General features: G+C 33.5%; 1 pseudogene; it reads left to right on the top strand.

Annotated features, from left to right (window-relative positions):
* The first annotated feature begins 12,336 nt into the window (after positions 1-12,336).
* The window catches only part of LOC149549949 (26S proteasome regulatory subunit S10B homolog B-like), a 43,339-nt pseudogene continuing 43,088 nt past the window's right edge, over positions 12,337-12,587 (top strand).

A 12,587-nucleotide genomic window follows, 5' to 3' on the forward strand; every position in this document is an offset into this window, starting at 1 on the left:
CCTTTCATCTTATAGGTGCCATTTCTTTCTACATTTCTTAAGGCTGTGTATTCTTTCTATTTCTATTTTGTTCTATTCAAACCCTTGTCATGACCACCCCATTCCACCTAAAGATACCTAATAAGGTTAGAGAGTCTTTTATTAGCAATATCCTTCCTAATATGGAAGACACATTCCTTGCTAAAGAGGACATGAAAAAATTACTGGCTAGATTTGAAAACTCAAAAATTTGTTCCATATCTCATAAGATCTTAAATAGTGGTCTCCTACAAGTGTCCTCCTTCTCAAAACCTTTCCCCTATCCTAAATTAGTCTTAGCATGCAAAGATAGATATGATGCAATCAAAAAGTGTATTCATGCATTTAATAGAATGGTCTTGGTGTATGTCAGTCGAGTTGTTGCCATGGGTCCTCTAAGAATTCTTATGCCCAATTTTCCATGGATGTCACATAATTTAACAACAACATTACAAAAAGTTGGCTTTTCAAATCTGAGAGTGGAGGTTCCCACCTTGCATGTCCATTGACTAGAGAACACGTGATCCTTGAAATTAAGGATTTCATTATGTTTCTTCACACAAGAATTGATTTTATTGCATGAGAATTCGCTAAATCATATTGATAGAACATCATAATACAATAAAATTGAAAAATGATCTAAAGTTGAGGCCAAAAAATGGATTTTTCTACCTCATGGTGGGCACCAAAAATGTATGTGGTAATTATGGGCTTCTAAATCCATACACACTTCAACATGATCTTTACATGCTACAAACATCCTAAAATGAACATGGGATTGTCAATTCAGTATGACCCAATAAGGTGATCTGTTGCCAACTAACTAGATGGATTTTTCAATTCACTCTCAGAATTGAGAGGTCTGTAACAAGGCCAACTTGTATAAATGATTTAATCTAGATGAATGCAATTAAGCTAAGATGTATGAAAATTAATGTAAGAATAAGATAAGAAAATTAATCTAAATGGATGTGTTGTAATCTATATGAGAAATCATCTTAAAGCAATAGAATTTGTGAATGCAAAATACTTCAGTAAACAAATTGACATTAATTTGATACTTTTCATCTGCATCCTTCAAAATCAAGAGTTGAAGGTTTCTTAAATAGAATCCTAGAATTTGATCAATGGTTGAGATCAAACTGAATGAATGGTTGAGATATGAAGAAGATTTAGTTAGAATAGAAAATTCAAGTGAAAAGGAAGTTAATTGATTGTTCTTGAGTGTAATAAGGAGTTAATTATTTTAATTACTTTTCTAATTTTAGTCCACTTAGTGCTACCAATTATGAACTAAATAGAGAATAAAATAGAAGATATTTGATTTAAAAAGGTTAAAGATGACCTCATAATTGAATAATTTAATTAATTAAATAATTAAAATGAGGATGTATTAATTAAATCAAACATATTTAATTCCTCATGTGCTTTAGCTAAAGGGGTGATTTCAATTTAATGAAAGTGCTAAGACTTTCAATTAAACTTAATTCAACTAATAGGTTTAATTTAGCTAATTTGACTAATATTTAGGAATTAAATAAAGTAAATTATTAATACAAAACAATGATTTTTGGCATTTGACACTTAGGTCAAGTAGAGATTGTCAAAACCAAAATTGCCTAGTACAATAGGACTTTAGGTAAGATTGATAGACCAAAATTAGTTCAGCATACCAATGTGCCAATTTAGGGGTACTACAGAGACAAGAATCATAATGAAAGTAAGTAACTTGCTTCTCTTTCCATACATTCCTTTTAAATAAGTACATTCAATATGTATGAAAAGACTCATAAAACACATAATTGAATAAAACTATACACTAAAACTCCATTAATTTTGTCCATGAAAAGAAAAAATGCTAAGGAGAACAACCAAAACATAGCTAGAGCTCTACTCAATAGTCTAGAACCAACAACATCCAACCCTAGAGAAAGAAAAGAGGAGAATAAGTAGAAGAGGAAGAATTTCCAATTTTCATTTGATGATGTCATTTTTCCACTTAAAATCCTTCCATCTATTGAAGTTAAGCCTCTCTCTTCTCGCTTCAAGTCAAAACTAGATCAAATCACATCATTATGCATAACCAACTATGAAAATATCTCCAAGAAACATGAGAATATCCTTCTTGATAAAATACCTAATCTGCTACCAAAAAAATGCTAAAAGTTCCACCAAACCAACTTGGATTCTAAATAACATCAACAATAGGATCCTCACCAAGTTTGGTCAATACTCACTTCACCATTTGGCCACAAACTGAATCTGAACTACCCATACTAGAAAATAGTTGAATATAGAGCATTATAGACAAAACTAAGAATATTTTCTACACACTTTCTACACACTAATATGTGTGCACAAAGTGATGGAAAATATGGATAGTAGAATCTAAGAGATTTTCAAAGATATATAATACTCCTATATTTGATGAAAAATATGGCTCTCAATGCTCATTCAAAGTTGTAGAATAGAAATTGATGAATAGACCATGTTTTACAAATATTTACCTCTTTTATAAAGTTTGAACTTTAGAATAATAACTAAGTTTTATTTAAAAGATGTGCATGTTCAAATTGATCCAGAAATGAATAAAAAATTAATTCTTTGCAACTTTGCATTTTTTCTTTCCATTTTACTTTGACTCTAACTTGGGTTGATCATCATTGACACATGATGTCATCCCCTTGGTCTACACCAATATAGTAATCACCACATAAACATCAAGTCAACACCCCCAAATAAATCACTATGGTAGTGCCACGTAGCACTCTCTAATTGGCACTCAGATCCTTGTCACCGCTCCACCTTAGCTAGCTCCATTTGGGTGTGCATGCCACATAGGAGCATAGTGCATCTCATATATGCAACTTCAGCTTCTGAATTAGTGACATTCCATCATTTGTCAATTTTTGATGTCACTATCTCTCCCTCTAAATGTAACATGTCAGCTTTGGATTTTGCAATGTTTCGATTTCATTGAACACCTAGATGCCACATCACTAGCCACTTGGGCACCACATCACCACCTATTTATCTAACACCCAAACCCATAATACCACATGTCATGATATTTTTTTCTCTCAACTTTGTTACCACCCTTTGGCAATTAAGCATGATTTTGAAATATGGCACCTCTATCCCCTTATATCAATTTTTATGGCTTCACTTAGTGAATGAGTGAGTATGTGCAACCTTTCCTAATCAACTAGTTGGTAGCCTCAAAAATTGTGCCATGTGGTAGTATTTCATTCTTCCAATTTACCATTTACAAAAAGTAAAGATTTCCAATAGTTGTAGATCTTTCAATGTGAATAATTCATAGTTTTTAGTGTTATTATAGAGTTTCAAGACTTTAACTTATAGCCAATATTTCTAATAAAGAAGTAGAGGAGATTCAAGCTACAAATATGAAAGTTGCAAAGACTTCTACTTCCGAAGGACGAAATACTAGCAAGTAGATAAAATCAAAGAGGTTTGCAGATGAATGGATCAAGTTGTTTTTAGAATCTTTGAATGTCATCTTTGTGAATGACCATGACTTCTAAAACCCTTATGCATTCTACATGGATTCTATTTTCGCTAGTGTTAAAGGAATTGTTCAAGTATTTCTATCATAACCAAATAGATAAAAAAATTGTTTGCAATCCTTGGAAGAATAATATGGAAAAGCTCATCTTTCCAAAAGTATTCATAGATGTTGATTTGGTAAAGGCTATAATTAAAACATAAAATTTAGCTACCAAATCATTCTATAGACATAATGGCACCAGTCTATGCACACTAGATCATGCTTCTTTCATAGAAGCTTTTGGACTAGATGGTGCAATAAGAGAACCAATAGACTTGAATGATCTTCAAAACAAGTTTGAAAGGAATACCAAGGCTTATATAGGGAGATCTATGTTGAGATACATCCCCATGGACCTCAAGCAAGTTGGATATTATCCTAAGAAAGTGGATAAGAAGATTTCCTTGGACAAGTTCAAAAATTATTTTGTGAAGATAGTGTATGATGTCCATAAAGTGGTTGGAAAAGATGGATATGATATGTTGTATGAGGTAGTATACATTGTGGCCAGAGATGTAAATGACTCATATCATGGTGGAGAATATGATTATGTAGATTATATTCTAGAGATGATGAAAGAAAATATTGGGCTGGCACAAAGTGGAGAGATGGGCAATTTCAAATTCCACCATTATTTGTTGTTGATGCATTTAATTTTATACAATAATGTGGGATATATTAGCCCAAATTTCATTGATCACACCTATTATGCTAATGGAGAGCTTTTAGTTTAGCTATGGACATGTGTATGGGATAGTTCTTATCATTACTCAGATTCTATATTATTTTTTAATAATTTTAGCTCTATAATCATGAAAATGCTAAACCCTAGTTTCTTGAGGGCTCCAGAGGTATTGGAAATTTTGATAAGACCAACCCTTCTACCTGAAAATAAGAGGTTAGACCATAATTGCAGAGACAAATTCTTGTTTCCAAATTTTTCCCTCATGAGAGTATATGGTTGTCCTTAACCACCCTACATATTGCTCAAATATATCCCTCCTAAATTTGCCATCATTGAATTCATGAGGCAACTAATGATGGTAAATAAAGATTACCTAGGGCACAAAGTGCTTAAAGGCATAGTTTTGTGTAGATGGTTTAGAATACAAGAAGTTTCAATTGGAAAAGAATCCTTGGATCAAATCCATTCTTCCCTCCATCATTTTAATTTTTAAACTGCTCTCTATAGAATATATGACCCATAGAATTTGATGAGGAGCATTTTGAAAGAAATTAGGAATTATGTGTTGCCAAGTACCAAAGAATTGCCACATGAGGACCTCATTCCCAACATTTTAGTTGAAGCGGAGGCAACTAATAAGTTAGTAAAATTTGATGATGTTTTAAGGGTACAAAGGGAGATGGAGAAAGAAAAACTAGATTTCAACGGTTTTTATATGGATGTCCCTTATCCATAAAGAATAAGAAAAATGTTGAATGATCACGCTAAGATCATGGCACAAATGTGTAAAGGTCCAATTGGAGAAAGGAAGGGATAAATCTTGATAGCCTAGAGCCAGATGTAACTCTAGAAATTGAAGAAGATGAGCTTGTTGAGGAATCATGGGTTACAAAGGGTAACAAAAGGAAGAAGATAGTCCATAGACTTGAGAAGGTGAAATAAAGCACATTGCAGATCTTTCCTAGGAGAAACCAATATTTTGCTGATATGAGACAAAGTTATATACGGGATATGGTCAATGCAATAAAAAATCCATTGACTAACCTAGAACTAGCAACAACAAGATTGGATGATAGGATCATCCAAGCTCATCAATTCATAGAGGATGATGAATTCATCAAATCCATTGAGCTCAAAAGCTTCCTCTATAAAATAAAACAAAGTAAATAGGCCTTGAAGATGAATCCAGAAGAATATGATGAAGAGAAGTAAGAGTTAGTTGAAAAGATTCATGCCTATGATCTAGAGAGCGAGGTGATGACTCCTGAAGAGGCTAGAGACCTAGTATAGAGAAGTCGTAATCTTCTAGTGCTAGGTGGGATCTAGAACAAGCTTTCATGCATGACTAGATAAGAAAACAAGAAAATGCTATCTCTTATGAATCATTTTGAGCTGATGAACTTTAAAGGGGATCAACTTTTAATATTGATTGCAAATCTCTAGCAGTGTGGAGCATAGCTCCTACAACTAATAGGCCTACGGTAATGGATGCGTAGAGCATAGATCAAGGAAATATGATATTTTAGACCTTGCATGCTACCTCAAGTACATAAATATCCAAGGAAATGAAACATTTTTCATTCATGAATGAGATCAAAGTGGAGGAAATAGAAACAAGACTAGCTAAATCATTCCATGACTATATAGATATCATAAAACTATATGAAGAGGAACTCAGGAAGAGCTATGTCTATAAAAAAATGATAGATTAATTAGAGGCTAAAAATCAAGGGTTAGAGGTAGAAGTTGCATATTTGAAAGAGAAACTAGCTAAAGTAGAGAAAAATAGGACATAGGGCATCCAAGAGGAACTAGCCATGGTCATAATGGAAATTTCAACTCAAACTATAGAAGTAGAGTAGGAAGAAGAAAAGCCCAGAAGGATGAGCATTGGTGCTCAAATCCCACAGCAGGGTGATTAGGTAAGGACAACTTTTCTAAAAGGCCTGATAGACCAAAGAGTTAAAACTCTAAAAAATATATCTCAAAAAGCCCATGCTCTATTTATCTCCTTACAAGATGTTGAGCATGTTTGCAATCAAGCACTTTCATGGCTATTACCCACTTTTAATCTATGGGGGCCATACACTCAATTTATAGAAAGGTTGATCATGTTAATGAAAATGAAACCAAATTTACCACATAAGTGTTAAAAATAATTGATTAATTATGTATTGTCTTTGATGCTACACAAAATGTTATATCATTGCTAGTCAATGTATACCAAGCTCACTCAAGTGTTAAAGATAGTTTCCTATGTCTACTGAGTTTAATCGGTCATCAAAGGAAGGTTTGCAGAAGTTAAGTGTTAATTGAGATCATCACTCAATTAATGAAGGAAATGTTGGGTGGGACCAATGTCAACTGAGCTCACTTGGTTACCAAAGGAAATTTTTGATTATGCTATGTTAACTGAGTTCACTTGGTTAACACAAGAAAATCATTTTTGAGTTAGTGTCTACTGTGCAAGGTCGGCTAATGAAGGATTTTCTTATTGAGTTCAACTGAATTATTTGTTGGTTCTAGTTGACTGAGGAGATGAATATTAATTATTCTAAGTTTTATTCAAGTTGACTTGACAATTTGTAAGATATATATATATATATAGATATATAAGTTCAAGTTGAGGATTGAGTGTGTGGAACATAATAGAAGATTTGATGATGCTTAGAGGAAGCAAATTGGAAGGATAAGAAGAATATCTTTCTTAAGCTACAAATATACATTCAATTAGGAAGGATTAAGTATATAAGCTAGAATTGAGATCTGTAATAAAAAAATTTAGTTGCATCATAAATCAAGTAATCTCATTGTTACTTTCTAACCATTGTAGCAATCATCTAAATCTCTTAATCGAGTTGTCTTAACAACTATTTGTAAATCCTCTAACAAAATGGCATTTCTATTTAAAGTGTTTAAAAGACCTCTAACAATGCCACTCCTACTAGGATGATTAAATCCTCTAATAGGATCAACCTAATAGTGTGTTTTGTAACATTTCATAGGGTTGGCTCCTAACTAGGCTCACTTCAAAAGAGTGAAAAATAGTAACTAGCTGAAATTGGTGGTTTTTCCCAAATTGGGTTTCCACATTAAATCTTGGTGTCAATTGTGTTCATGCTATTTCTTTTATGTGTATGAAACTAAGTTAAGTAAGGTTAATCATAGATAATATCTTAAAGATTTTCATGTTCAGTAGTAACTGAGTTATTTCAGTGTGTATTAAGTTATGGGATTTTCTAGTTTAAGCCAAGTGCATGTGTGTTTGTTGAGTTACAATAGAATATAGTTTAATCAAAGTTTTGATTTGTATTGACATCTAAGAGATTTTGGATTTATTTTAGTGGTAACTAATTCACCCCTACCCTCTTAGTTACTCCTCTTATATTTCCAATAATCGGTATCAGAGCTTCTTGGTGCTTGCAGAAAAGGTTTCAAGGACCTAACCTAAAGATCAAGATGTCAAAGAGGGAGAAGTTTGTTGTCATATCTCAAAAAAAATTTATAAAGAGTGAGATGTCAAAGAAGGAGAACTTGGTCTAATATAAAAGAAAGTAAGTTTGCAATCAAAAGAACATGTTGAAAATAAAGTTTTACTAAAAGATGGCAAAACTATAGGTAGAAGGAGTTCACACTGATAGAGAGAGTTCTCAAGGATGAGAATCAAAATGAAACTAAGGATATGTACCTTACTTTATTCTTGCTCTAAAAATTTCATTGTATTATGACATGTTTTGTTGCTATCAATGCAAAAGAGGGACATTGTTGAAAATAATTGATTAATTATGTATTATCTTTGATATTATGAAAAATGTCTTATCATTGTTGGCATTATGTTGTATTTGTCATTAGTGACAACACTTATTCAACTATGAATGATTACCAAGCTCATCACTTATTCTATAGTGTATACTGAGCATTAAGTGGTTATATTGTAGGTTCATCACTTAAGCATTTCACACCGAGCATTCTTGAAGCTACTGAGTGAGTGTGCAGTCCAGCATTTCACACTGAGCATTCCTGAAGCTACCGAGTGAGTGTTCTGTCTAGTAGTATCTACTGAGTCTACAATTTTTATTGAGCATCATAGTGTCTACCAAGTCATCAGTTTGAGTGATGGAAGCTAGTGTTTACCAAGTGATGGAAGTGTAGTGTTTACCGAGTGAAAGCAACATAAATGATAGATTCATTTTTTACCAAGTGATACTATATCTACCGAGTCTCCGATGGTTATTGAGTTCCAAGATATCTTGTGTGATTAGTATGGACTGAGCTTCTACATCTACCAAGTGCATGATGATACCGAGTAATGCAGTGGATGCCAAGTATCAGAAGGTCACTAGGTTAGCTTGAAGAACCCAAGTTTTCTATTGTTTGGCTGACTCATTAATATTTTGTTCGCTTGTGTTTTGGTCAACCTTGCAATTGTAATTATTGGAATGATAAATATGTAGTGTATTATATCATTTGCAATATGAATGTATGTGTGTATCAAGGAATGGACATGTAATTCTTTGAGAAGAATAAATGCAAATCAGCAGTAGAGTAGAGTATTTAGCAAGGTCTACAAGGAGTAGTAAAGATTCATCAGTCATAAGAGGTGATCTGTACTTCAAGGATCTAATCAAAAATAAAGTTGTAAGTACATCCATTGTTTCATCCTAATAGGTGAATTAGTTTTGTAAATCCTTTAACAGGGTAGACTTAATAGTCTCTATATAAATCTCCTAACAGAGTGCATACTTCATTGTATGTTTGAAAATCATCTAACAAGGTGGATCTAGTAGTCCAAATTGCTCTTAACTGGGTAGATCATCAAAAGTGATCAATGTAAGCCCTAACATGCTAACTTCATATTGTAGTAGTGAAGTTTTGTGGGTATCATCCCCACCCCAATTTTACTTTCTATTTAGAAGGTTTCTGGGTCACCAAAATTATGTGTTCATGTGTTATAAATGTTTATCTTTCTCATGCCTACAGTAGATTAGATGAATGAATGATGAATGGATTAAGTACTGAATTGATTTAAAGTTTTTGAGGTTACTGATTCACCCCTCCCCTCTTAGTAACCTAGCTAGTCTTGATTATTTCCAACAATTGGTATTAGAGAATTGTGGTTCTCAGGATAAAGTTTGATAGCTTGAGCAAAGATCTAAAGGACAAATTTAGATATTTAGACTTGACAAAGCAATTGAAAATGAAAAGCTAGATCTAGAAATGTCCATGGCTCAACTCAAAGAAGTAAAGGATCATCTTTCCCAATCCCTAAAGAGAAGGAAGGAACTTGCCAGAAAAATTAATGACCATCAGTATGTTGAAGAAAAGATTGAAGATCTTTTACCATCAAGTAGCTCAAATGAAACTAACGAGGCAATCAAGCAACTCATAGAAAAGAATGGCTCTCTGCAAGAAGAAGTAAGAAAACTTAAAAGAGAACAAGAAATCCAATCAATCAGGCTATGTGAAGTTTTGGAACAACAGAACAAGGAAAATGAAGACTTGGAGGCAAGAAAAAATCAATCTAATCAGCATGAAGACCTCATGAATCAAATCTTTGGAGCAAATGAAGAAAGCAGGATTCTCAAAGCATAGAATGAAAGAATAAGAAGTGATCTAAATAGTGAAGGGGAAGCTAATGAAAGAATATTGAGAGAACTAAGATGTGAAAAGAAAATTGTTGAGAAATTAAAAAGTGACCTAAATACTGAAAAGACAATCAATGAAAGAATGATGAAGTCCCAAGAAGACATGAATCAACTGATAGAGAAAAATGAATAGAATCTTCATAAGCAAAATAATAAAGCAGGACTTGGATACAATGAAGAACAAGGTGAATCTTCCAAGAAAGGTGCTCAAAGGAATCAAAGACCTACTTGCAATCACTATGGTAAGTTAGGTCATACATCAAACAAATTTTGGACTAATGGAAAAACAAAATTCAATGGAAAATGCTACAGCTGCAATCGGCATGGTCACAAAGCTAATGAATGTAAGGAAAAACCAAAATTTGAAGGTCTATGTCACAAATGCAAGAAGCATGGTCACATGGCATTCCAATGCAGATCAAAATCATTCAATCTAGTTGAACAACTTATTAAGGCAATATTTGGATGGGATTACAATACCTAGTGTAGATGTCATTATTATGGAGAATATGGACACATTGGCAAAGACTGCTCAAGGCATCACTTGAGAAAAATAGATACAATAGTAAGATGTTATACATGCATTGAACTCAGTCATATACCTAAGAATTGCATGAATATAGGAAGAATTGAAGATGAAAAGAAAGCTAAAGGTGATAACATTTAGGAATAGATGAGACAATAGTGGATTCCTAAATCTACCAAGCAGAATAGTTCAAATGATGGCCATGTAACTCAAGAAGTGGGTGACTCCACCATTTCCAATTAGATTCATGAAGGAGGATTTGGAACTGTATCATCAAGCTATATCTAGAGTAATTCCAAATGAAAGAAAGCAAAAGATCCAATCATTATTTTAGATACAAAGGGTCACAAGAAATCAGGTCATACTGAGCAAGGTTAGTTGCAGACGCAACCAAGCTAGATCGGGAGTAACAAAAGTTTTGTTCGATCATCGAGTCTCAAGTTTCTATCGAGCAAGTGAGTGGATGATAGCCTATCAAGCACTATGTCATCACAGAAACTTTTGTACCGAACATTAATGGCATAATCTTCATCAAAAAGGCAGAATTCAATTTCATTTCTTATTGTTTTTTCAAAATTCTTAGAGCTAAGCGATTTCAGGTGCATCTAGGCTATTTCAAGAAATTTTAGAGAAAAGGATTTGTTCAAAAAATTTCTATCTTTTACTGAGCATCAATGGCATCTGGGAGTAGCAGTAGTAGCAAGGCAAAAAGAGGTTGAAAAATGCTAGTTAAGGGTGTGGAGTGGAAAGCACCAAATTTCAAGCTAGTTCCAGCAATTGTAGAGTCATTCAACCCCAATGGAGCTTAATCAAAAATTCCACCAAAGGTACTTTTTATCAACGATATTCATACACATTTCAAATGTTCTGTTCAAGAGATTAGAAACCTAGAGATGGACAATGCCCTAGGAGAAATGTGTGTTGATGGCTCTTTGAAACTCGAGCATAAGCATCTAGAGACTAAAGGATTAACCCATATCTCTCATATGCCAAGAAGTTTCCAAATTAAGTGGATCAAGTACATACGCAGTTGTGTTCACAATGGTCAACTGTGGTTAGAGTAGCTAGTATTAATCACCAAGAAGATGATTCATAAGATTACTGGTCTCCCCATGCTAAGTAAAGCAAAAACTACCAAAACCCTAGGTTAGGATGAACTTTAGAAGAAAACCCTAGCTAAATGGGATGGTTGATGTTGAATTAAGGTTTATCATTCATGTCATTGCTCACAAGATTTATAGTTCTAGTCATTTGAACAGTGTGCCCTATGAGGCTGTGGATTTGGCATTCAAGGTTGTGAAGAAAAATCTAGAATTTGATATGTCAAAATTATTGTTAATACAACTGACCAAAAATATGGATAGCATTAGGACTTCAAAGAACAACTCTTGCAAATTTGGTTATTTGTTGACATGTCTTTTTTTCTATGTACAAAAATTATTTCCATTCAAAGGAATTTTTGTGTGGAGAAAAGATATTCCTATTCTATATTAGATAAATGAGTTTGTAGCAAAAATGGGTATAAACTTTGATAGCATCATGGATAATTATTTTGAAGATTTCAAGGAAAGGATGAATAACAGGTTTCAAATTCCACCAAAAATTTTTGAAGACTAAAAAGATGATGTATGATTTATGGTTGATTGTGATAGAGTATACATTCAAGCAATTAGGCCCCAAGTTGCATGGGTGAAACCTCTTCCTTATGAGGTCAATATTGATGAAACCAAGGATATTATTGAAGCACTAGTGAATGAGCCAGTAGATCCAAAGCAACCAATTTGGAGCTTATGATGAGGCAAAGGCCAGAATTGAGCTTGAAATCAAACTTCCTCAAGCAATTAATAAAGGCAAGAGAAAGGTTGCCAAGTTAAAAACTGCTACCAAGCCCTTAATGATTACCAAGGGACAAGGTGAAGATGAAGAAGGGGAGCAAGAATTAGAAGAGGATGAATCTAAGAAAGAGGTGGAGCCAGTTAGAAAGAAGGGCAAGGTAATCATTACCAAGCCACCCAAAGCCTCCATAGCTGTGTGTACTAGAAGATCAAAGAAGAAAGTAGGCAGTGAAGTTGTATTCAGTAAGCCCCCTCTCACCTTCTAAAAAATATTGAAACAAATGAAAGAAGGTACAAGCATCTCAAACTT

Source organism: Cupressus sempervirens, chromosome 7, assembly GCF_028749045.1.
Source record: "Cupressus sempervirens isolate cs-2001-9-10 chromosome 7, ASM2874904v1, whole genome shotgun sequence".
Taxonomy (NCBI): Eukaryota; Viridiplantae; Streptophyta; class Pinopsida; order Cupressales; family Cupressaceae; genus Cupressus; species Cupressus sempervirens.